General features: G+C 39.0%; 1 protein-coding gene across 19 annotated transcripts in view; it reads left to right on the forward strand.

Annotated features, from left to right (window-relative positions):
- Positions 1-27658, forward strand: part of BBX (BBX high mobility group box domain containing) — a 295350-nt gene that overhangs the window by 68385 nt on the left and 199307 nt on the right. Inside the window, exon 1 of one of the 19 annotated variants that reach the window (XM_044941496.1) lies at positions 13484-13711. The exons of 17 other annotated variants lie outside the window; for them this stretch is intronic. The gene's annotated coding sequence lies outside the window, so the exon portion shown is untranslated. Of the gene's footprint in view, positions 1-13483; positions 13712-27658 lie in introns of those variants that run through there. One more of the 19 variants, XM_044941490.1, reaches the window with a different exon arrangement.

The following is a 27658-nucleotide window of genomic DNA, read 5'->3' on the forward strand; positions in this document are numbered from 1 at the left end:
AGCAAAATTTGTTCAAAAGTGTGATTTTTGCAGTTGTCTAGAAATCTTGCATCGTGCTCTGTAAATTTTGATTTGTTCCTTTAGTGCTTTCTAGCATTTCAGGGTGTAATCTGGTCCCTTCATCTTTTCTACAGGTCTTAATCCTTTCTCCCCACCACCCCAGGAATATGACTTAACAGGTACAATATGATGTACAAATACTTCGAATAGGAAGTATTTCCTTAAAGTGCATCTTTGTAAACACCTCTGAAAATATTTTCATAAATAACCATTCCATGGGACTGGAAAGGTTGTATCAGCTTTAAACTTGAAAATTTTATAATTTGAATAATAAGATATAGGTTCTATATTACAGTTAAACAGGAAGTTATTTATGTATGTTCATATACGTGAATCTGTTTTATTTCAGTTTTCTCAATCTTCATGTCTCTTATTTTACCAGTTCCCCACATATTTCTTTAAATCATTTTAGAGTTTAATCTTCATCCAGAGCACTTCCTGTCTACACTGATGAATCCCTCTTGTAGGGAACGCGTTGGGCTTTCTTTCCTATCTGAGAGCTTACTTATCTATTACTTAGTCTATTAGCAAAAGCCAAGCCAGTGGGCATATGACCAGCACTTGGGGTATGGGACAGATAGTAGGAATTAAGCTATTTCAGAGTGCGAGCTCAGGAATCTCATTCATCAGTAACAGCACAGGTTGTGTGTGGTCCACAGCTTTGCATGCCCCAGTATTGCCTGAAACTTACTGACCTTTTATGACCTTGCCTCCTTAACACAACCCTCAATACCTTCAGCTTCCAGACATTATCCACTCTTGGGAATCTGCCAATTTCCTAAAGGTTAATGCCATTCCGGATGGATTTTTTTTTCCCCATAGTCATAGGAGAGAATCATAGATTGAGTATAGAATCACATCATTAGCTTTCAAGGTATATTTCCCTTCTCCTTGGTGCTTGTAAGTTCTAAAAGAAGCCTTTTTAAAAACTATAATGCCTATCTAAAAAGAAAGGGAAAAAAGCACCAAACTTAGATAGCATTCTTCATTTTTCATAGGACAGTGAAAAAAGTTATAAAAAGAATGAAAAAGATAAAAATCTGGGTGGTAGTGCAAGTCCAATAAAAGAGGCTTATTAGAAAAACTTGCATTACGAGGCAGAAACAGCAGCTTAAACGTGAGTGGGGCGAGCAGGAGGCATTTGAGAAGCATTTGGAATTCCCTGCTCCTCCAAATTTTATTCTGCATTGATGAACAAATGTATTTGCAGACTTTCCACTATATGCTAAAACCACCTGATTTCAAGAAAGAAAACCCAGTTCAAATCTTTCCTTTTTAAGCTTACTTAGCAGACAAGATGCTTGGCCTCTATGGAGTTTAGTGCCTTTATATAATGTTTACCTCAGTGGTTTTTCTCTTAAATAGAAATATATTGTAAAATATGCGTGCTAAATTCCATCAGTAGAATTTTGTATATTATAGACCCATCGTAGGTGTCTGTGTAATTCAAAGGGACCTGCTAAATCTTTGACAAATTTTGACTTTCAGATCTCAGAGCTCTTAGAGCTAGAGAGATGGTACAGGATAATAGAAATATACCTGTTCTCTGGGAAAGTTATCAGACTAAGAAGAACATGAAAGTAAATGATATATGTAATCTGATTTGAGAGGATATATTTCTACAAAATAGAACCGTTCAGCTTCAGCTTCTTCAGTGTTACGGTCAGGGCATAGATTTGGATTACTGGGATATTAAATGGTTTGCCTTGGAAACGAAGAGAGATCATTCTGTTGTTTTTGAGATCACATCCAAGTACTGCATTTCGGAATCATATGTTGACTATGATGGTTACTCCATTTCTTCTAAGGGATTCCTGCCCACAGTAGTAGATATAATGGTCATCTGAGTGAAATTCACCCATTCCAGTCCATTTTAGTTCACTGATTCCTAAAATGTGGATGTTCACTCTTGCCATCTCCTGTTTGACCACTTCAATTTGCCTTGATTTGTGGACCTAACACTTCAGGTTCCTGTGCAATATTGCTCTTTACAGCATCAGGCCATGCTTCCATCACCAGTCACATCCACAGCTGGGCATTGTTTTTGCTTTGGCTCCATCTCTTCATTATTTCTGAAGTTATTTCTCCACTGATCTCCAGTAGCATATTGGGCACCTACCAGCCTGGGGAGTTCCTCTTTCAGTGTCCTATCTTTTTGCCTTTTCATACTGTTCATGGGGATCTCAAGGCAAGAATACTGAAGTGGTTTGCCATTCCGTTCTCCAGTGGATCACATTTTGTCAGAACTCTGCACCATGATCTGTCTGTCTTGGGTGGCCCCACACGGCATGGCTTAGTTTCGTTGAGTCAGACAAGGCTGTGGTCCGTGTGATCAGATTGGCTAGTTGTCTGTGATTGTGGTTTCAGTCTGTCTGCCCTCTCAGCGCCTGCCGTCATTCTGGGGTTTCTCTTACCTTGGACGTGGGGTATCTGCTCATGGCCACCGCTCCTGACCTTGGATGTGGGGTATCTCCTCTCAGCCACTCGCCACTCCAGCACTGCATAGTTAAAAGATGATGCTGTGAAAGTGCTTGCACTCAATATGCCAGCAAATCTGGAAAACTCAGCAGTGGCCACAGGACTGGAAAAGGTCAGTTTTCACTCCAGTACCAAAGAAAGGCAATGCCAAAGAATGCTCAAACTACCTCACAATTGCAATTATGTCACAAGCTAGTAAAGTAATGCTCAAAATCCTCCAAGCCAGGCTTCAGCAATACGTGAAACATGAACTTCCAGATGTTCAAGCTGGTTTTAGAAAAGTCAGAGGAACCAGAGATCAAATTGCCGACATCCACTGGATCATCGAAAAAGCAAGAGAGTTCCAGAAAAACATCTATTTCTGTTTTATTGACTATGCCAAAGCCTTTGACTGTGTGGATCACAATAAACTGTGGAAAATTCTGAAAGAGATGGGAATACCACACCACCTGACCTGCTTCTTGAGAAATCTGTATGCAGGTCAGGAAGCAACTGTTAGAACTGCACATGGAGCAACAGGCTGGTTCCAAATAGGAAAAGGAGTACGTACAAGGCTGTGTATTGTCGCCCTGCTTATTTAACTTATATGCAGAGTACATCATTAGAAACCCTGGGCTGGAGGAAGCACAAGCTGGAATCCAGATTGCTGGGAGAAATATCAATAACCTCAGATATGCAGATGACACCACCCTTACGGCAGAAAGTGAAGAGGAACTAAAAAGCCTCTTGATGAAAGTGAAAGAGGAGAGTGAAAAAGTTGGCTTAAAGTTCAACATTCAGAAAACTAAGATCATGGCATCCGGTCCATCACTTCATGGCAAATATATGGGGAAACAGTGGAAACAGTGGCTGACTTTATTTTTTTGGGCTCCCAAGTCACTGCAGTTGGTGATTGAAGCCATGAAATTAAAAGACGCTTAGTACTTAGAAGGAAAGTTATGACCAACCTAGACAGCATATTAAAAATCAGAGACACTACTTTGCCAACAAAGTTCCATCTAGTCAAGGCTATGGTTTCCCCAGTAGTCATGTATGGATGTGACAGTTGGACTACAAAGCAAGCTGAGTGCCAAAGAATTGATGCTTTTCAACTGTGGTATTGGAGAAGACTCTTGAGATTCCTTGGAATGCAGGAAGATCCAACCAGTCCATCCTAAAGGAGATTGGTTCTGAGTGTTCATTGGAAGGACTGATATTAAAGCTGAAACTCTAATACTTTGGCCACCTGATATGAAGAGATGACTCATTTGAAAAGACCCTGATGCTGGGAAAGATTGGAGGCAGGAGGAGAAGGGGACGACAGAGGATGAGATGATTGGATGGCATCACCAACTCAATTGACATGAATTTGCGTAAACTCCGGGAGTTAATGATGGACAGGGAGGCCTGGCATGCTGAGGTCCATTGGGTCACAAAGAGTTGGACATGATTGGGCGACTGAACTGAATTGATTTCTACAAAATATGATTTACTTATTTTATAAGGAACTAAAAATCAGTCAATGTTTTACTTGTTAGTAATTGTTCACAGTTAAAAGGAGGACACAAATCCCATACGTTAATAACATTCTATTTATTTTAAAGGGTGTTAATACTAATCGAATATTTCCTTGAGGCCAGAGTACTTTACTATAGGTAATTGAAATATTGTAATAAGATTTCAAGTAGATAAAAGGAGAATATTTGAATGTATGTGGTGAGGAGAATCTTTGGCCTTAATAATCATTATGGTACAGAAAAATGTTTCTTCAAATTTTTTTGGCATTGCATATATAATTTAATTTTGATTATATGGTAGCTATGACTGTGGCTTTATATTAAAGAGATTAACTCCATCACAAAGTTAATACTCAGCTCAGTATGACTTTGATATTTGGGAAGACTTACAAACCCATGGACCTGCAATATGTAATCTACTTACTATACTTTTTTTTTTTCTTAGTGTTGTGCATTAAAAAACTGTTAAGATCACCAAGTGTTTTCTGAGAGAGTACTGATACTTTAAAATATCTTAAAATGATTTTTAGTGTAATAGCTGTCTTAGCGTTGAATAGAACGTTCAGTTTTATTGTTTCTTGAAGTCTAATAATGCTAGGAAACCTTAGGGGAGTTTGACACATTTAAAGGTACATTTTTGCATACAACCTAAAGTTTTACTTTAAAGTTTATTTATTTTGCTGTATTACCAGTATGCACAATCTCAGGTTTTATTGACAAGAGGGGCATATGGAATTTTCAGGAGGCCTCCCTCCCCCAAGTAACTTCTCCAAATAGATATGTTTAGATTTATCAAAATAATAATCCGATTTAGGGAATTGAAGGAGTATTATTTGATCATTGATCCTGAGTTCCTTCCTATGCAAGTACCTTAAAGGACTAACAATTTCTGTTAATTTGTGCCATACAGTTTATGAGAGTGTTTGTGTTTTTTTTTCAGATTAATGTTAGAAAGTTCTCTCAGCATTGTACTTTTCAAAGACCTCTATATGGAAAAAATAGAAGCATGATATTTGGGGGAATATTTATTATGGGACTATGTTTAATCATAGGTTCACATTTCTTAAAGCTAATTATTTGAAATTAGAGACTTTGGTATTTTGCTAAATCTTTTAACACCCTTTTGGTAGTTCAAGGCATTTGGTCTGTGGCAGTTTTAATAGTTGTTGTCAATTAATCAACCAATATTTTCATCTGACACTGACCTTGTGCTAGGCACTTAGCTGGATATTATGAGATTAACAAAGCCCCTTGAGCTCATCAATAAATTTTAAGTGATGATGACCCTAAGGCATGCATATCTTTTGTCTTAAAAACTGAATATTGGGCATATTCAGGAAAGTGGATACTGAAGCATCAACCCCTGGGTGTTTGCTTTTTATTTCTCCAGCCAGTTGTCAGGAAAGTAATCAATACTCCACTAAATCCGAATCACTTTTGGTGACTCACGATTATCATTATCTAAAGAGAGAGGTTTTTAGAGGAAGCTTAGTGGCAAAGAAAACCTTGAAGGAGGAGACCAAAAAACTTGTTTGAAAACTTTCAGCTGATCTTTCAACATTTATTGAGTGCAACACAATGTAACTACGAGATTCTTGGGCTGTAAGGATGAGCAAAACGTGGAATTTCTTTTGTGGAATCTTACAGGGTAATGAGGTCCGTGTCACAGCTGAGAGTCATCAGCACACAGTATTCTAACAGTGGCACGTGCAGGAAACACACTCATTGCAGCCTGACTCTTCTTGAGGCAAATAGGTAAACTGAGATGTCCAGCAATCCCTTTGAGTGAAAAAAAGAGGTTTTTAGATTTAGACACATGGTATAGAGAAAATAATGTAGATGAAAAGCTAAAAACGTTTATCCAAAGGAACTCAGAAATAATATGGCATGAGCATGAAAGCATGATTTGCCACAGGAACAGGATTGTAGTTAGTAGTTGAAAGCAACATTTTGTTGGGCTCTGATACTTTCAGAGGTAAATGATTTTCATTGTGCCTGTTTCAGGTCACCAATGAGAGCTGATTAAATTGATCACATTCCCCCACCTCCGCACCCCCTGGATCAGTTCGCTTCAGTCACTCAGTCGTGTCCAATTCTTTGCGACCCCATGGATCTCACAGCACGCCAAGCCTCCCTGTCCACTACCAACTCCTGGAGTCCACCCACATCCATGTCCATTGAGTTGATGATGCCATCCAACCATCTCATCCTCTGTCATCCCCTTCTCCTGCCCTTAGTCTTTCCCAGCATCAGGGTCTTTTCAAATAAGTCAGCTCTTCACATCAGGTGACCAAAGTATTGGAGTTTTAGCTTCAACATTAGTCCTTCCAGTGAACACTCAGGACTGATCTCCTTTAGGATGGACTGGTTGGCTCTCCTTGCAGTCCAAGGGACTCTCAAGAGTCTTCTCCAACACCACAGTTCAAAAGCATCAATTCTTTGGCACTCAGCTTTCTGTATAGTCCAATTCTCACATCCATATCTGGCTACTGGAAAAACCATAGCCTTGACGAGATGGAACTTTGTTGGTAAAGTAAATGTCTCTGCTTTTTAATATGCTGTCTAGATTGGTCATAACTTTCCTTCCAGGTAATAAGCGTCTTTTAATTTCATGGCTACAGTCACAATATGCAGTGATTTTGGAGCCCCCAAAAATAAAGTCAGCCACTGTTTCCACTTTTTCCCCATCTATTTGCCATGAAGTGATGGGACTGGATGCCATGATCTTAGTTTTTTGAATGTTGAGCCAAGAAAAAGAAATGCAAAAAATCAAAATGGCTGTCTGAGGAGGCCTTGCAGATAGCTGTGAAAAGAGAAACAAAAAGCAAAGGAGAAAAGGGAAGATATACCCATTTGAATGCAGAGTTCCAAAGAATAGCAAGGAGAGATAAGAAAGCCTTCCTCAGTGATCAGTACAAAAAATAGAGGAAAACAATAGAATGGGAAAGACTAGAGATCTCTTCAAGAAAATTAGAGATATCAACAGAACATTTCATGCAAAGATGGGCTCAATAAAGGACAGAAATGGTATGGACTTAACAGAAGCAGACGATATTAAGAAGAGGTGGCAAGAATGCACAGAACTGTACAAAAAAGCTCTTCACGACCCAGATAATCACGATGGTGTGTTCACTCAACTAGAGCCAGACATCCTGGAATGTGAAGTCAAGGTGGGCCTTAGGAAGCATTATTATGAACAAAGCTAGTGGAGATGATGGAATTCCAGTTGAGCTATTTCAAATCCTGAAAGATGACGCTGTGAAAGTGCTGCACTCAATATGCCAGCAAATTTGGAAAACTCAACATTGGCCACAGGACAGGAAAAGATGAGTTTTCATTCCAATCCCAAAGAAAGGCAGTGCCAAAGAATGCTCAAACTACCACACAGTTGCACTCATCTCACACACTAGTAAAGTAATGCTTAAAATCCTCCAAGCCAGGCTTCAGCAATATATGAACCGTGAACTTCCAGAAATTCAAGCTGGTTTTAGAAAAGGCAGAGGAACCGGAGATCAAATTGCCAATATCTGCTGGATCATCAAAAAAGCAAGAGAGTTCCAGAAAAACATCTGTTTCTGCTTTATTGACTATGCCAAAGCCTTTGACTGTGTGGATCACAATAAACTGTGGAAAATTCTGAAAGAGATGGGAATACCACACCACCTGACCTGCCTCTTGAGAAACTTGTATGCAGGTCAGGAAGCAACAGTTGGAACTGGACATGGAACAACAGACTGGTTCCAAAGAGGAAAAGGAGTTCGTCGAGGCTGTATATGGTCGCCCTGCTTATTTAACTTGCATGCAGAGTACATCATTAGAAACGCTGGGCTGGATGAATCACAAGCTGGAATCAAGACTGTCGGGAGAAAGATCAATAACCTCATATATGCAGATTACACCACCCTTATGGCAGAAAGTGAAGAAGAGCTAAAGAGCCTCTTGATGAAAGTGAAAGAGGAGAGTAAAAAAGTTGGCTTAAAGCTCAACATTCAGAAAACTAAGATCATGGCATCCCTGGATCAGATAGCAATTATTAAATAGATACAGAGTAGACCCCAAATTTTATTACAGGCCAGGTTTTTGCAGTTCTTCTTAGTATTCCTTTAGGCACCTGATTAAATTTTTAAATGTTTGATTTTCTTGGGCTAAATCCACTGCCCCCCATCTCCATCCCTCATCTAATAGCTGAAAATTATTCATAGTATTTCAGACCTTCATTTTGTTTCTTTGTTCTATTGCACAGTATTCTCTTCCAGCAACCAGCTTTCGTCTTCTTCGTCTTCTTCCCTGAAGGCGCTGACTTCTGTCAGTCTCACTATGTCAAATTCTCAGCTCTTTACGTCTCATCATTGGGGTGCTTCATAGACCTGAGGCCCCGCAGGCTAACTAAAGAGAATGTGGGTGATGCGGGTGTTGATGACTATGGTGAGGCTAGAGATGGTTCTAATATTACGCTCATTTCTAGAGAGGCAGTGAACAGTTAACAGTATAGTTCACAGTGTGAGCCCCCAGTCAGGCTCCTGAGCCTCATTGCAAGCTGTTTCACTTCCTAGATCTGTGACCCTAGGCAGATTGTCTTACCTTCCTAGGATGGTCTTTCCTGATTCATAAAACAGGAGTGATAATAATAGTATCCACTGTGCCATAGAATCGTTAGGAAAATTAGATGAATTAAGATGCATCACGTAATGGACTCAAAATATGTTAGTTGTTATTATTTAGTAAACTCAAGTTTGTTACTGGTGGGGTGCTAAAGATTGCTAAGGTGCTGTCCCTCTTAATCTCCACAACAACCTTATTGGTGCTTGTTAATACCTTTTACAGATGAGGAAATTGAGCTTTAGAAAAGTTAAATAACTTGCCCAGGGTCTGGATTCAACCTCTGATCTGTGCTATTCCAGGACACCTGCTCTTCGGATTAAAACCCTGATGTCCATGGGAAACACAGAACAGAGCAGGACTGCCTGCCGCTACAGCTTCTCACTGCAGTTTTTATTGATTTTACCAGCAGTTTCAGAGGGGCAAGTGCACGTACCAGGGAATTTTGTGGGACTGTCTGTCTGCAGAATTGAGTTCTAGGTCTGGCTTTCATTTGTGATCTTGAGCAAATCACTTAAGTACCTTTGAAGGTCAGTTTTTATAATCTGTAGGAAATAATAGTAAAATTGCTTAAAGGGTTAAGTGAAACTATGATAATACTAACCACATAATAACTCATGCAACAGAATAAGTTTATCCTATGGATGTTTTAAATAGAGCAGGTACTATCAGTTAACTTTTTAAAACCTTATCTCCCCTTTGATGCTGTTTGAATTTTATTTGCTACTTTTCAAAGTGTAAGGTTTGTTTTGTTCTTCTGGGACTGAACCTATGGTTCTAGGGCAACTCAATGGACCAGTAGCCTAGGAACTGAAGTTCTGAACTACCAAGCACCATAATAATAAAAACATTTAGGGAGCATATAATTAATAAAAGCAACATATTTCTGTGTAGTGGTAGTTGGGAGGGTGATGGGTTTGGTAATAAAATGAATAAAGATCATATCTGAAAGATATGTTAGAAAGGAGACTGAGGTTTGTTACAATAGCAGATTGAGGTTTTGGATGGAACACATAGAGTTATGTCTTTCTATGTATTACTCAGCCATCCAGCAGTATCAATGATCCAGAACTCATATGGCCCCTGGAAATAAATGTCAGAGACATTACTTTGCCAATACAGGTCCGTCTAGTCAAGGCTCTGGTTTTTCCTGTGGTCATGTATGGATGTGAGAGTTGGACTGTGAAGAAGGCTGAGCACCGAAGAATTGATGATTTTGAACTGTGGTATTGGAGAAGACTCTTGAGAGTCCCTTGGACTGCAAGGAGATCCAACCAGTCCATTCTGAAGGAGATCAGCCCTGGGATTTCTTTGGAAGGAATAATACTAAAGCTGAAACTCCAATACTTTGGCCACCTCATGCGAAGAGTTGACTCATTGGAAAAGACTCTGATGCTGGGAAGGATTGGGGGCAGGAGGAGAAGGGGATGACAGAGGATGAGATGTCTGGATGGCATCACTGACTCGATGGACGTGAGTCTGAGTGAACTCTGGGAGTTGGTGATGGACAAGGAGGCCTGGCGTGCTGTGATTCATGGGGTCGCAAAGAGTTGGACATGACTGAGCAACTGAACTGAACTGAACTGAACTTAATGTGTGAATTTTATAGAAGACATCTATCTCTTACTTAAACCATTTTTATCAGAATTAAAAAAAAAAACAGATCTAGTTAGCTTTTTTGGCTGATTTCCACAATTAGAATGAAGAGAAGAGCTTCATGCAAGCACTCATAATGAGAACATATGTTTTCTTGGTGTGAAAATTTCAAGTAAAGCATGTTCACTTCTGTGAACACATCTCTGTTTTGTGAGATAGTTTAAGAAAGTGAGATTAACTTATTTTTATAGGGGAGAAAGTTGGAGCTCACGGTGTTTTAGAACCTTGACTTAGGGACTGGTAGCTTATGATTCCTGGACCAGGAATTGAATCCACATCCCCCACTTGCTGGCAGAAATGCAAAATGCCAAACAGGAAGAGCAGGAAAAGCCTAGGTTAAGGGCATCATATGAATTCTCTGCAGAATTTGTGTTAATAATTATCTGGGAAACACTAATAAGTGGTTAAATCATGATGGTGTAGTCTAAGAAGAGGTCCCCTATTTTGAGAAGATTTGCATTTATAGTAGCTTTAAATTAGGAGACAGAACTGTTGTGGTACTCAACGGACATAACCACAGATAACTGGAAAATCAAGTTGTTCCAGGTGGCTTGTTTCCTGAGGTTCTAGATTGCTGTTCTTTCTGTTTTATTTATTTTTAAATTCTGTAGTAATAATTGGAAGGTGCTATGAGATGGAAGAAAGGTGCATAATTGTCATTGGTTGTAAATATTAACATTTCTTCATAAAATTAGCATAGCATAGCCTTTTAAAATCTATTTACTTGAATCAAATACTGTAGCTGTTTAGGGCTTCCCTAGTAGCTCAGACAGTAAAGAATCTGCCTGCAATTCAGGAGACCCAGGTTCAATCCCTGAGTTGGGAAGATCCCCTGGAGAGGAGAATGGCTAAGCACTACAGTATTCTTGCCTGGGAAATCCCACGGACAGAGGAACCTGGTGGACTATAGTCCATGAGATCATAAAGAGCTGGATATGACTGAGTGTCTAACACTTAAAACCTACCACTATCCATTTGAAACTACTCTTTAACAGTCAGATTTTAAAGTTTTTTTTTTTTTTTTTGTATCCTTGAGGTCTTTATTACTATACTTTTCCCACTAAATTTTATCCTTATGTATTATTACATTAAAAAATATATTTTGATCACCCCGTCGTACTTCTGGTGACAGAATTTAACTTACTGTGATAATAAGACTTTAGGTAATTTTTAAACTTACTAGTTGTTATTAGTACATAGATAATCAAAATAACTTGTGAATTACAAATTTTGATAAATAATATTAGAGATAAACGTTATTTACTGGAAATTTATCACTACACTGTTGGTGCTTTTCTTCTGGTTAGTTCATTTATCAGCATATGAATATTACTAATTGCAGAAAGAGTTCAGCATACTATTCATTCTATTTAGTATATACACTGTGAAATGTTGTTTACATAGATATGTTGATGAGGATGAGAGTATTAATATAGCAGTGTCAGTCAGTTCTTTGAACTCTTCCTCAGTTATATTCAAAACCACTGTGCTCTATCATTTAAAATTGTCTAAAGATTTACCAGCTGACAACCAAATTAGGCCCTCCTCCAATTTTCTTTCAAGCAAAAAATTGGCACAACCCACCTGAGTTGCAAGAGAAGAGTGATTAGGGCTACACACTTTTTCACTACCAGTATTTCTAATTGTCTCCTTAGTTCCTGCTCAGAGGTTTTTTTTTTTACCACAAGCAGGGCCACATCGTGACACTGATGATGAGCAACTGTGTGCCTTGATTTTGTGAAGTGGGAGAAGGGGGATAGGAAAGGAGTGGGAGGAACAGGTGACCCTACTTTCCAGGGGCATTCTCAGGCAGATCAAGGGCACTTACTTAGAAGGGTTGATCTGGAAATTGATTTGTCATCTATGTGTCTGCATACCTTTCATACCCTTTAGAACGATGGGCACTTCTAGGAGTTGCCTATCCTAATTTGAAGACTGTTGTCCTAGTAACCAGTTATATTATGAGCTCTTAATTAAAAAAAAAATCTCCCCCTTGGTGTTTGTGTGTGTGTGCAAGCATCCATTGCATGAGCATCCTTTCAACTTAGAACACTGCTGACCAAGGTAAATAGTTTATGCTGTCTAGGATAATGTTAAAAGTCTTAATTGCTTCTAAGCATCTGTTTATGAATGAAGTTTATAAATTGTCCTTTACTGAACATGAATTTTCACAGTCCTCATTCTCTACAAATTCTCCAGGTCGGGATTAACAGTCAAATTTCCTGTAACTTTTCCCCCTATACATCTTTTTGCTAATCCTATTCATATTTACTCACATGTTGGCAAAGCATATTTTAAATAGCTCAGTATAAGAAATTATGTGCAGTTTTGAGTAAACAAGAAACAATTGGCGACAGATTACTTTTTACCCCAATTTGTTTCCTTTGCTTCTCAATTCATAAAATTACTACATGAGACTTCAGATGTAATTTATATTAGCTCTTCCCCTTTACAGAAAATGAAATCAGAGAGATTAAACTAATTGTTCAAGGTCATTGAGGTGGTATTAGAAGAGGAGAATCTGTGTCTCCTACTTCCCATTACTATACCCTTTGCTACATCATACCTTCTTCTGCCTTTTGCAAAATTGCATTCCTTACCACCATCCTATTTAATATTATTTCTCCTGGGGACTGATTAACTTTTATCGACCCAGAATTATTATTATTTTTTTTAGACAGAGAGGCATTTACTTTTTCATTGAAGACTTTTCTCAAAACTAAAATACCCCTTATCCCCTGGCAAATACTGTCTGCTGCACAGTAGGACACAACTTCCGAGCCTGGGGCCCCACTGGCCCAGGGCAGGGTCACGGGGTTGTGGGGGGAGGGAGGGGATGCTAACAGGTCAGAGTAGAGGTGGATTGGCAGAGCGGGGCTGGTGGGAGGTGGGAAGCTTACATCATTTCCCTGCAACTGGGCTCTGGCGAGGTTGTAAGGCCTCACTTTCCCCTGTGTAATAGTTTACCAGATTGCCAGAGATTCGTAAAGGAAAGAAAAGGTATGGCAGGGCCGATGCTCACCCTGTTCATAAATCTGTGCTATGAGATGAAACTGTCAATAAGTAACTAGAAGCAGCCAGGACTGTCTGTGCTTTGCTCTCCCCCAGCTCAGTTCCTTTCTGCTCCGCCCCATCCCTGCTCTCTGCTGCTCAGATCAGCTTCCTGCTTCTCATGAAGGCTGTTCTCCTGTAAAGCTGGTCAGCTTTCACTGAAAGCATTATATTCATAAGTCTGAGTCAGGTTTTGTGGAAGTATTGTGGGTTTGGTTTTCTTTGGGGGATGGAAGGGGAGGGAAGAATTTTTTTAAAAAAAAGGAAGGGGCAGGCTGAAAAGGCAAAATCATCATGAATTTTGTTGTCACATCGTGCCGGTGTTATAACCAGCTCTGTAGACTGCTGCACTGAAAACATTTCTGTGAGAGGTATGTGCTTGAAAAATGGAAAGGTGACTCTTGGCTGTGGAGCAGACTGTCCGCCCAGCAGCTGCTCAGATGGCTGTAAGGTCGTAATTCTTTCTAGTGTTTGATGCAGAAAGGGCAATCGTTACTTGAAACGTGGTCCAGTTAGCCAGCTATTGGTAAAATGTTAACTGTATGCTTGGTCCCCACACCAAGACTCCTGAAATTGTCCTTCAGCTTGAATCCGTCTAGCCAAATCCACGGCATTATTCCAGGCTCTTTTGGTGGTGGTTGTAAACAAAGTGATGATCTTTAATATTCTCTCATTATTTAGAAACCTCATGACAAAGATTAATGAAAGAGACTTGGAGTAGCCTAGACGAAGCTTCAGATTCATTTGGAGCTTTTTGCATTGACAGATGGCAAAAGTAAAAGGAAATGGTTGGTGATTTACTGTCGTAATCTAAAGTAAAAGTTTTAAAGTTTAGAGGGTATGGTATATCTAAGTGGAAAAGCCTGGAGGGGTCACTAAAATTTAGACACGTAATCCCACCCACTACAAGTGATTGCCTGACCAGTATTAAGACCAGAAGGCTCTGGATGTATCTTTTTCAAAGGAGATTAGGAAATGTGTATAAATGCCTCTATTCAGTGGTCAGAAGAATAGGATTAAGAATAAAAATATAACCAACACTGAAGGAAATGTGGAGGACTATATATTGGTTACCAAAAATCCAGGCTATTATGTTATAAAATATTTTAGAAAAATATTTAAGGTAGGAAATAGAATATTTTATCATGTACATTGGATAAGGTACTAGTGACAGAATCCATTCAAACTACAAAGGAGATCCTGCTTGATTTTAAGAATTATTTTGTCATGGAAGAAACTTGAAAACTCTTGAATGTTAGCTAATTTTAAATTTATTTTACAAAGTTTTGGAATTAAATTGCTTGAATTTATCAACATATAAACGTGCCAGTACTATTGTTCTTCTCCACAAAGATGGTAATGCTTAAATCACTGAAGGCAGTTATTCATGAATAGAAAAGACCAGCTATTATAATGCAACCTAAATTCTTCTCTTTAAGAGACTGTGCCATTTAAACTTGATTTCTTCTCAAATATTTGCAAAGAGAGCTAATCTTCATGATCATATGGGATGATGTTAATAAGTTAAACCTAATACAGGCTTCTGAGAAGGAATTCCCTCTGCACTATACCACACACAGACAGGTGGCCACCCTGACTGTATTCACCTTGGTCATTCTCAAGTGTAGCTTCACGTTAGAAACCCCTGGAGAGCTTTCAATAGCTCCCATTGCCCAGGCCCAACCCCGGGGATTCTGCTTTAATTGGTTGGGGGTAGGGCCTGGGCATTGATAGATTTGAAACTGGTCCCAGGTGTTTTCTAATGTGTAGCCAGAGTTGACAACAGTTGTATTACCTGACTGTCCCCAATGCTAGAGCAGCCCATTCTGTTTTGGGTACTGTTTGTATGACACTAGGTCTGCTTTGCTGTGTGTTCTGTTAGGTCTGAACTTTGTCTGTAGCAGCTCATCAGATATTTAATATCTCTCCCCCAAGGCTTAACTTTTCCAAGAGAAATAGTCTTAGTTTTTTCAGTCTCTGGGGCTTTTTTTTCTAGGCCCTTTCCCATTCTGGCTACTCCCTGTCATTGAATTGCGTTTGTTTTGTATCACTCCTGAATAGGGTGTCCTGGGGACAGAGCCCACCATTCTAGACGTGTGGTGCCCAGCTCAGGATGCAGAGAACACAGTAAAGCTGTAGCTCTCTTGTTCGGGACATTACACTTCTGTTGTTGGTGGCTAAGCTTATGTTAGTGTTTTTGGCAGTCACAAAGCACTGTTGACTCATGTTGAGCTTGAAGTCAGCTCAAGCTTCTTTTTCATGTGAACTCTACTTAAGTCATGCCTCTTCTCCTCCATGTGTAATACATTTTTTTTTTCCACTGTAGTACCAGGGTTTACATTTATACTTTGGAAACATAAGAAGAAAACCCAATGAATCAGTTCTTCCATACAGGGAAAGGGATATATTTGAACTTGATGCCAGAAGTGTATTATATGCATATAGCGGCGATTTTGAAGAGTGATTTAGACCATTCATTTGAATCCACAGTTAAATTTAATCTTCTTAATTCAGTCCATCTTTCCATCATTTCTTCTGATTCATTACTCAGTGTTTGCTGTTCAAAGTTAGGATCCCGTTTGACTGTGCAGCCTGTCTTAATGTTTGTATTCAACACTTGGTCAAATGCGTTTCCAAAATCAAAATACATGGGGGCATTCTCCTGAACTGTTTGTGTATATCTTTATTTTAAAAGGAAATGTGTTGAATTTGTCATGGCTTTCTTGTTTAATGACAGAAATGGAAGAAAATATTTTGCAGATGAGCAGGTGACTTGTCCCAGATCCCAGTTTGCCACATTCAAGGCTAGAACCCAGATCCAGCTCTCCTGGTGTTCACTCCAGTGCTCTGTGGATCACACCACAAGTGCTGATGCCGCTTGTCACTTAGGATAAGAATTCAAAGAAAACGGAAAGGAAATAAAGCCTCCATGGACACTTCACTGTCTCTTTTGGGATATTTAATATTTAATCCCATAACATATAGCCCAGTCAACTCTTGCTTTGTTATTCATTTAGTGTTCTGCCCAAAGCAATAAAAGAGGAATAAAATGACTAGCCAGCATTCTAAATGAACTGCAGAGAATAGGATTCTCAGGAGTTTGGGCACCCTAACTCCCCTTGGAAAGTTTTTTCACCATTCATATTTATACACAGTGGATCGTGGTGGAATAGTGTCACTTTGTTCATACTGAATCACAGTGTGGGAAATATTAAATGAAAGGCGGATGTAGCTTGACTTTTAATTTTGCAGATGAAGAAACTGAGACCCAGACACCAAACACTGTAGCCAGAGTGCTTAGTGGCGTACTTAGTACATAGTGTGTAGTTAGTAAATACCCGGATGTGGCTCAGCTTTCTTCAGTGTTGTTTTCTTCTCCACATAGGAATTGGATTTTTCCCTTTCGTCTCTCCAGCTTTGCCCTCGGGCATTTATTTCCTTAAAACTGTTGAAATGGAACAGATTTTTCAAGAGTACCTATTACTTTAGAAAAGCTCCAGTGATAGAGTAAAAGCTTGGATAACCAGGTTTATTTTTCCTGGTTTTTGACTTTTAGGAAAATAAGCTCCTTTCCTCCCCTTGAAAAATTGATTTTAAAAACTTGAGTTTTTTAAAAAAAGAGGAGCTCTCAAGGAATGAATAGCCTAGGGCCAGTCTGTATACATTTAGCCCGAATGTGCACATCTTCATTAGGATCCAATGAAAACTGATGCTCACAACAAGGCTGACCCTACTGTGTGATAAGACCTGCAGTCACCGGTGATTTAATTATGTTTACTATATTGTACTTCCTAAAGCAAGAAAGTATTCCTTAATACATTTTAGGAAGGTTTGCAATAGCAGTAGTTGAAAAAAAAAGGCCTTATAGGTAAATTTAGTCAATCAGACCAAGCTATTCCTCTAGCCTTTTGGTTATTATAGATTTGATTGTATGTCCTCCTACGCAGTTTGGAAACACCCAGCTTTATTCACCTGAGGCTGGAAAAAGATGAGAAGTAAAAACCTGGATGGAGAAGGAAATGGCAACCCACTCCAATATTCTTGCCTGGAGAATCCCACGGACAGAGGAGCCTGCAGGCTGCAGTCCATAGGGTCGCAAGAGTCGGATACAACTTAGCAACTAAACCACCACCACTGAAACCCTTGGGAAGCTGCACTTTTAGAGTACCCCTGTCTTCTTTTGCAGACCCACTCAGTAGTCATAAGTTCCTATTTTGTAGGTATATTTTACATCAATTAATACTGGTTGTATTTTTACATGGCTATTCTTATCTCATAGTCTGAAATCCATTCTTATGACCCATTCTTTATTTTTATGCTTCATAATGCTGCTTGTAATTAGGTGTTTTAAGAGGAAATGAGGATGTAAATGTGTAAAGAACTATGAACCAGTATATATGAACTATACAGAAGCACAGTTGAAAGCTGTAATATGACAAATAGATGAAGGTATGATTACTAGAGGAATTAGTTAATTCTTGAGTAGTGCTCAATGCAAAGTGTCTATGTGTAGATTTATATTAACACGGGATATTGGAGGAAACAAAAACAACATGAAATTGGGAAATACAGATTCAATACTTCCTATTGTAGAATTTTTAAATTTTAAAAGATTTAAACCCTAACCTTTCTAAATTACTATTCAGAAAGTGTTTATAGACATATTTTCTAAAGCTTCATACAAATTTCTTTTTACATGGCATATCCCAGTGGTTATTTTGCTATGTTTTTTCCTTTGTTGTTGATTTTATCATTATTAAGAGACCAAAGTCAAGCTTAGCAAATTTTAGAAAGAAATTTTAGGTTCAAATTGTAGGTATTTATTTACAAAGCATGTGTGGCTTTTTACACAGCAAACTTAACTGCTAAGTGTGTGTGTGTGAAGTCCTTAAAGCCCATAAAAAGGCAAAGAAGAATTGCAAGAAAATAGTGCATTGGTTGCTGAATTATTCATAATGAATAAGTCTGTCTTAGTCTGTTCAGGTTGTTGTAACAAAATACCACAGACCAGGTGGCTTATAAACGAAAAGCATTTATTTCTCATAGTCCTGGAGTTTGGAAGTCCAAAATCAGGGTGCCAGCATGGCCAGATGAAGGCCCTGTTCTGGATTGCAGACTTCTTGTATCCTCACATGACAGAATGGCTAATTGTGCATGCATGCATGCTCAGTTGCTTCAGTCGTATCTGACTCTTTGCAAACCTATGGACTGTAGCCTGCCAGGCTTCTCTGTCCATGAGATTCTCCAGGCAAGAATACTGGAGTGTGTTGCCATGCCCTCCTCCAGCAGATCTTCCTGACCCAGGGATTGAACCTGCATCTATGTCTCCTGCACTGCAGGTAGATTCTTCCCCAATGAGCCACCTAGGGAGTCCCAAATGGCCAATTAAAGGGCACTAATTCCATTCATGAGGACTCAACCCTCATGACTTGTTACCTTCCAAAGGCCCCACCTCCTAATAGTATCACATTGGGTATTAGGATTTCAACACATCAGTTTGGGGTGGGGGAAAACACAAACATTTAGATCACAGCATTCAACTGCTGCATCCCCAAAATTCATGAACTTCTTACGTGCAGAATGCATTCATACCATCCCAGTAGTCCCAGCATCTTCACTGGTCCCAGCATTGACTCAACAGTCTAAATTCCAAAGTCTCATCTAAATATGATCTACATCAAGTATGAGTAAGATTCAAGGAGTGAGTCATCTGGGGCAAATTCACTTTTAGTTGTGAGCCTGTGAAATCAAACAAATTATGTGCTTCACCAGCAATGGTGGGACGGGCATAGAGTTAAACACTCCCATTCTAAGAGGGAGCAATAGGAAAGAAAACTGTAAGCAGGAAAGAAAACCATCAGAACCCAACAGGGCAAACAGCCTCAAATCTTAAGTCTCAAGAATAATCTTCTTAAACTTGATGCTCTGCTTGCCAGGCCCACTTACTATGGGCCCTCTTACTGGACACACAAGAGTGTCCGTGCCTCCATGGCTCTGCTGAGCGCATCCCCGCAGCATCTCTCTCAGGCAGGAATAGTACGCCTGTGGCTCTGCTGGTTTAGAGTTGAGGGAACATGCAGCCCTTCCCCCACCGCTTTGCTGAGAGTTGCTCCAGTGGAGGTCTCTGTGTTGGCCTTGTCTTTGCTGTGCCCTTTGCTTGGGTCTTGTGCCTGTAGCACCAAATGGCTCCGTTCTTGGAAATCTTGATGAAGGTAGCTGCTTCCCAACAGCTCTGCTGGGGAGGGGTCTGGCTCCCATGGCTTTGGCTAGGAGTCTTCTGGCTTGCTGAAACCTAGCTAATGCCTTTCCCACTTTTGAAACTGATGATCTGTGAATCACCTTGTCTGTTTAAAAAAAAATTAATTTCTTTTTGGCGAGCTGGGTCTTTGTTGCTGCACACAAGCTTTCTCTAGTTTCAGAGAGTCGGGGGCTCCTGTCTAGTTGTGGTGCATGGGCTTCTCAGTGTGGTGAGGGAGCAGAGGCTCTAGCTGCACGGGCTTCAGTAGTTGCGGCCCAGGGTAATTAGTTGCAGTTCAGGGGTCCTAGAGCCTGGAAGGCTGCAGTCCATGGGGTCGCTGAGGGTCGGACACGACTGAGCGACTTCGCTTTCACTTTTCACTTTCATGCATTGGAGAAGGAAATGGCAACCCACTCCAGTGTTCTTGCCTGGAGAATCCCAGGGACGGGGGAGCCTGGTGGGCTGCCGTCTATGAGGTCACACCAAGTCAGACACGACTGAAGTGACTTAGCAGCAGCAGCAGCAGAGCTCAGACTCAGTAGTTGTGGCATACGGGCTTAATTGCTCTCCAGTACGTAGAATCTTCCTGGACCAGGGATTGAACCTGTGTCTCCTGCATTGGCAGTTGGAGACACTGCCGATGTCTGCACCCACTGCTCCACTAGGGGAGTCCTTATCTTGTTTTGAATATCACACGTTTGAAGCAGAATGGTGCTATGGTTCCCTCCTATGAATTTCAAGAAGTCTGACAACCAGTCTTTATTTGTTCCTATCTCTTTCCCCTTGGATTCAAATAGCAGTTGCTGAGTGGCTGATTAAATCTCTGGTTCATATACATACTCATCTTCTCATCAGAAAGTTTCTTGGCCCCACCCTTAGTGGTCTCTCAAACATGCTTGCTCATGTTTTATAAAATGAATAAGCTGCGAGTTTTCCAAATTTTAAATTTCTGCTTCTTTTTGGTTACAGATTCTGTCTTTGTCATTCTTCTTCATGTTTTACTGTAATATTCCAGGGAGCCAATGGTACCTTCAGTATTTTGCTTAGAAAGAAATTTCAGCCAAATAGCCAGCTTTGTTGGATATGTCTGTCTTCCACAGGATAGAACCATGAGTTCTATCTCCATAAAATACTCAGACATGAGCACAATTTAGCCACGTTCTTTCCTACTTTTTAACAAGGATTGCCTTGCCTTCAGTTTCCAATAACAGGTTCCTCATTTCCATTCTCATCAGAATGGCCTTTACTGTCCATCTTTCCACCAGCATTCTGTTCAAGGCCACTTCGGAGTTCTCTAGGAAGATTGAGGCTTTCTCTGCGGCTCTTCTCTTCTCCTTCTGAGCCCTCACCTGAATAGCTTTTAGTGGTCTGTTCACTGTCATGTAGGCTTTTTCTAGCCTGCACTTCAAAACTCTTCCAGCCTCTACCTATTACTCTCCGTTTCAAAGCCACTTCACATTTTTAGGTATTTGTTATAGCAGTACCACACTGTCAGTACCAATTTTCCATCTTAGTCAAGGTACTATGACAGAATATCACAGACTGAGTGACCTATAAACAACAAACATTTATTTCTCACAGTTCCACAGACCAGAAACCTGAGATCACAGTCATAGTTTGACTATGAATGATAAAGCTTCTTACTAAGAACATTATTATTACTGTATTTCATATTTAGAAAGTTCCAAAGAAAATGAATGTAAAAGTGTTTCTGTGTCTAGGTCTAAATTAAATAATCCACCAAAGCAAATATATATGACTTGTGGATTGAACTATGTTATTTATACCTTAGATATTATCTTTGCATGAATCTTAGAATTATTTGATTTTTTAATATTAGAACACTTTAATTAGATTTATTTCAAGTTGTATAGGTATCTCTTTAATTATTCAATAAGGGACCTATCCTTATCTGAAGATTCAGGAAAACCCGTCTTGGAAGAAGTAATGGATAAGACCCGACGGGCTGAGATGAGAAAGAGCAGGATGTCTAGGAGAAACTAGAAGAATATTATAACTGGATTTTAGAAAAGAGCAAAAAAGGTAGAATCATTCGGATAGAAATTAGAATATGTGAGATTTTTGTGTGCTTTGAGATTAAATCCCAAGCCCAGTGGGTAAAATTTAAAGGTTTTAAGCTAGAGAGTGAGCTGTTCATTCATACTTACTTTTTGTCCAGATCAGTGTGGTTGCTGCAGAAGGGGTGCTTTTGAGAGGGGCACAAACAGGGATGCAAAAGTCAGTCAAGGGATCAGTGGCTTAGTAGTGGTTTAGATCAGGTGGAGCAGTGAAGATGAGAAGTGGACTGATTTTGTGTTGTGTTTGGGAACTTGAATTAACAGTGTTTTATGATTGACTAGATGTGTGAGAGTGAGACAGAGGAAACCACACATTAACAGTAGCATCCGGTGCATTCATTGCATGATACAGTGACAACTACTGAAACAGGGACAGCCCCAAGGGAAGCAGATCTCTTGGCTGGACTTCAGAAGAGATGAATTGGCTTGAAATACACATTTGGCAGTCATTGGCATAAGGTAATTGCCTCCAGAATGAATGATGTTGGCCAAGGAGGAGTGTAGCGTGAGAGTAGAAGTTGGCTTGGTAACCCCAGTCCAAGGCCTTGCAAGGAGACTCATCACCCAAGGACTGAGAACACGAGGAAGTTCATACTGCTCACCTGCTTTGTGTTTGTTATTGCTATACAGTTTTTTAGGTAAACTTTTTATTTCAAGATAATTGTCAATTCATGTGCAGTTACTGGAAATTATATCAGGAGATCCCATGTACCTTTTATTCATGTTCCCCTAGTGATAACATTTTGCAAAACTGATAAACTATCACAGCCAGAGTATCAAGATATATACAGCCAACATGTAGAACATTTCCATCTCCTCAAGGATCTCTATGTTGCTTTTTGTATTGTCACATCTACTTTCCTGTTGTTCTCTCCCCCTTTATAATTGATTGCAATTGCTAATCTGCTCCCCATTTGTGTAACTTTGTTACTTTAGCATGTTCATAGAAATAAGGTCATATAGTAAGTAGTCTTTTTCATGCAGCATAATTCTCTGGAGATAAATGCAAGTTGTGAGTGCATCAATACAGTTAACAATATGGGTTTGAACTGCACAGGTCCACTGAAACATGGATTTTTTTTCCAGTAAACATTTTTTGCAGTACTACATAATCTATGGTTGGTTGAAACCACGAAAGGTTGACTGTAAAGTTACGCACAATTTTTAATTGTTCTGGGGGGAAGAGGGGTGAGCACCCGCTAACCCCTGCATTGTTTAAGGGTAAACTGTATATACACTTTGGTAAACATGTCTTTTCATGAATTTCATCCGTTTTCTAATTGGATTTTTTGCTTTTTTCCTGCTGTGTTCTGAAAGTTCTTTATATATTCCAGTTAATAGTTGTCAAATATGTGGTTGGCGTGTATTTCGTCCCAGTCTGTACCTTATATTTTCATCTTCTTTATAGGGTTTTTGGCAAAGCAAAAGTTTTGAAGTTTGTTGGAGTTCAGTTTATCAGTTTTTCCTTTTATGGACTGTGTTTTTGTTGTCAAGTCCAAGAACTGTTTACCTAGCCCCTATATTCTGAAGCCTTTCTAATTTTCTTCTCTAAGAGCTTTATGGTTTTGTGTTTTACATTTAAGTTCATGATTCATTGTGAGTTAATTTTTGTATAAAGTATGTTTCTTAGGTTGAGGTCCTTTCTTTGCTATGGATGTCCAGTTGCTCCAGCAACATTGGTTTAGAAAGGCTAACCTTCATCTGTTGAATTGCTTTTTTTGTGCCTTGGTCAAAAAAAGATAGGTGTATTTAAGTGGATCTGTTTCTGGTTCTCCATTCTGTTTCACTGATCTATTGTGTCTGCTTCTCCAGCAATATCATACATTCTTGATAATTACTGTAGCTACACATAAAATCTTGAAATCAGGTAGACTGATTTTTCACACTTCATTCTTCTTTTTAAAAATTATTTTAACTAATCTAAAACAATTTATTCTGGGTCTGAAAGAACTAGAATAGACTTTATACAGAAAATTCTAGACTTTCTGTATAAAGTCTAGACTAATTTTGTCTCTACTGCATTTTCAAAAGTCTTACTGAGAATTTATTTTTAAGGAATTGTGTTAAATCTGCATATCAGTTTGGGGAGAATTTACATTTTGTATTATGTTTAGTATTCCGTTTCTTGAACACAGTGTATCTCTTCATTTATTTAGATCTTTGATTATTTTTTTATCAGCATTTTGTACTTTTCAGCATACCTACATTGGATATGATTTTATTAGGTTTATAATTAATTACTTCATTTTAAAAACCATTTGGTGGCTCAGGTGGTAAAAAATCTGCCTGTGACACAGGAGACCTGGGTTCGATCCCTGGTCAGGAAGACCTGGGTCAGGAAGATCCCCTGGAGAAGGGCTCGGCAACCCACTCCAGTATTCTTACCTGGAGAATTCTGTGAGCAGAGCCTGTTGGGCAGAGCCATGGGGTCTCAAAGAGTCGTGCGTGACTGAGTGACTAACACTTTCACTTTTTCTCATTTTAAAAACTATTGTAAATGGTATAATATTTTTAATTATGTTGTCTACATATTTATTTCTAGTATCTAAAAATGTTAATTTTGATGTCCATATGTTCATTGTTCATAAATAAAAATATAATTGATTTTTGTATGTTGAACTTGTATCTTTTGACCTTATAAATTCATGTATTCATTTTAGGAATTGTTTTTGTAGATTCCTTGGGATTTTCCATATAGACAATTATATCGTCTGCAGATAGGGATAGTTTTATTTCTTTTTTCAGAACTATATTATTTTTAAGAGCTTCCTGGGTAGCTCATCTGGTCAAGAATCGACCTGCAATGCAGGAGACCTGAGTTCTATCCCTGGGTTGGAAAGCTCCCTTGGAGGAGGGCAGAGCGACGCATTACAGTATTCTTGCTGGGAGAATCCCTATGGACAGAGGAGCCTGGTGGGCTATAGCCCATGGGGTCACAAGAGTCAGGCATGACTGAGTGACTAAGCACAGCATATACCTTTTATTTCCTTTCCTTGATTTACTGTGCTGGCAGAACTTAGAGCTCTATATAATAAGAGTAATGAAAATGGATATTTTTGCCTTGTTGCTGATCTTAGGAAAAAAGGGATTTAATACGTTGGTGTTGTAATGTTAGCTGTAGGTTCTTTTTAGATTCTCTTCATCAAACGAAGAAATTCTCCTTGATTCTTTTTACTGAAGGTTTATTTTTTTTAATCATGAATGGATGTTGAATTTTGTTGACTATTTTTTCATCAATGGATATGATGATATGATTTTTCTTTTTTTACCTGTTAATATAGTGGATTGTATTAATTGATTTTTGAATATTGAACTATCCTTGCATTCCTTAAATAACTCTCTGGTTATGTTATAGAATTCTTTTTATATATTGTTGAATTCTGTTTGCTAGTTTTTGTTGAGGATTCTTGCATCTATGCTAATGAGGGATATTGATGTGTAGTTTTAGTTTTTGGTACTATCTTTGTCTGATGCACCCCACTCCAGTACTCTTGCCTGGAAAATCCCATGGATGGAGGAGCCTGGAAGGCTGCAGTCCATGGGGTTGCGAAGAGTCGGAAACGACTGAAGCGACTTCACTTTCACTTTTCACTTTCATGCATTGGAGAAGGAAATGGCAACCCACTCCAGTGTTCTTGCCTGGAGAATCCCGGGGACGGGGGAGCCTGATTGGTTGCCGTCTATGGGGTCGCACAGAGTCGGACACGACTGAAGCGACTTAGCAGTAGCAGCCGCAGTATCAAGGTAATACCAAAATCATTTTCTATTTTTAATTTCACTGATTTCTTCTCTTTATTGTTTCCTTAATTTCTGCTTATTTGGATTTATTTGGATCTTTCTCAAGATTCTTGAGATGGGAGTTTAAATTACTGATTTGAAAGATTTCCTTTTCCAAAAATAAAAGCATTTAGTTCTACTGATTCCCCTCTCAGCACTGCTTTTGCTAGTTCCCACAAATCTTGATAGATTATACTTTCATCTTCATTCAGTTCAGTGTGTTTTTCAAAAAATTTTCCTTGAGACTTTTGATTCATGGATTATTTATATTGTTAGTTTTCAAGTGTTAAGGAGTATTCCTGTTAATCTTTCTGCTAATGATTTCTAATTTGATTCCATTGTGATCAGAGAACATACCCTTAAGATTTTAATTTCCTTTTTGAAAAATTTTATTTATTTATGTATGTATATATGTATTTTTGCCTGTGTTGGATCTTCGTTGCTACATGGGCTTTCTCTAGTTTCAGAGAGTGGGGACTACTCTCTAGTTGCAGTGTGCGGGCTTCTCATGGCAGTGGCTTCTCTTAATGTGGAATACAGGCTCTAGGTCCGCGGACTTGAGTAGTTGTGGCACATGGGCTCAAGAGCTGGGGTTCCTGGGCTCTAGAGCTCAGGCTCAGTAGTTGTGGTAAACCGGCTTAGTTGCTCCATGGCATGTGGGATTTTCCTGGACCAGGGATCAAACCTGTGTCTTCTGCGTTGGCAGGTGGATTCTTTACCACTGAGCCACCAGGGAAGCTGAAGATTTTACTTTAAGTTTGTTGATGAGCTGTTTTATAGTCTAGCATATCATCTTTCTTGGTGTGTATTCCCTGGGCACTTGAAAAAGAATGTCATTTGCTGTTGTTGGGTCGGGTGTTCTATAAATGTTGGTTAGATCCTGTTGTTTGATGCTGTTGAGATCTTGTATATTCTTATTTTTTCTCCAGTCATTCTGAGAGAGGTTTGTTGATGTCTCACACTCTGAATTTATCTGTGTCTCATATCAGTTCTATAGGTTTTGATTTTTCATATTCTATAGATCCATGGACTTCCCTGGTGGCTCAGACGGTAAAGCGTCTGTCTACAATGCAGGAGACCCAGGTTCTATCCCTGGGTTGGGAAGATCCCCTGGAGAAGGAAATGGCAATTCACTCCAGGACTATTGCCTGGAAAATCCCACGGACAGAGGAGCCTTGTAGGCTACAGTCCATGGGGTCGCAAAGAGTCGGACATGACTGAACGACTTCACTTTCATTTTCACTTTTCATAGATCCATTATTAGTATATACACATTTAGGATTGTTCTATCATCTTGGTGGTATGGCCCTTTTATCATGAGGCCCTTAATGTCCCTGTCTGTGTCTGGTGATTTTGCTCTGAAGTCTTCTTTTCTGATTAATATAGCACTCTTTCTTCATTTTGATTAATGTTTGCAGGATATACCATTTCCATTCTTTTACTTTCAACCTACCTATGCTATTGTATTTGAAGTGAGTTTTTTGTAGTATATAGTTAGATCATGTTTTTTAACCAACTGCTAATCTGGTTTTTAATTAGTGCATTTACTTCTACTTTTCTTTATGTCCCTTTACTTCCTGCATTTATAATACAGTTTTCTTAAATACTTGACGTACATTTAGAACTGTATTAGATACTGTTAGGATTTGTTAAAACCATCAAAATTAATTTAGAAAAGTCAAGAGAAGAAGGAAAGCATATTGTATTTACCCATATTTTTGCTTAGCATGTTCTTTTTTCTTCCTTATATTTTGAGGTTCCTTCTTTTATTTTTTTCCTTTATGCTCATTAGCATTCTCTAGCTGCTCTTTTTGGTAAGGTCTGTTGGTGAAAGTTCTCTCATTTTTTCTTCCTCTGATCATGTCTTTATTTTCATTTCCTTCTTGAAGGATATTTTCACAGGGTATAGGATCCTCAGTTGACAGTTCTTTTATTTTTTAGCTCTTGAAAAATTGCCTCTGGTTTCTAATTTGATTACCATGTGTCTTGGTATATGTTGCTTGCCAGATTTGACAAGTTTTTAGCCATTATTTGTTTGAGTACCTTCCCAAACTTGACCTTTTTTTCTCCTTCCTCCCTGGATTATAGTCACATGGATTTTAAACGTTTATCCCTGAGGCTCTACTGAGAATTTTCAGACTTTTTTCTTTCTTTTGTTCCACTTGCATAATATCTATTATTCTCTTTTCTAATTCACTGATTTCTTTTCTCTGTCCCATCCACTC

The sequence above is a fragment of the Bubalus bubalis genome, chromosome 1 (genome assembly GCF_019923935.1).
Source record: "Bubalus bubalis isolate 160015118507 breed Murrah chromosome 1, NDDB_SH_1, whole genome shotgun sequence".
Taxonomy (NCBI): Eukaryota; Metazoa; Chordata; class Mammalia; order Artiodactyla; family Bovidae; genus Bubalus; species Bubalus bubalis.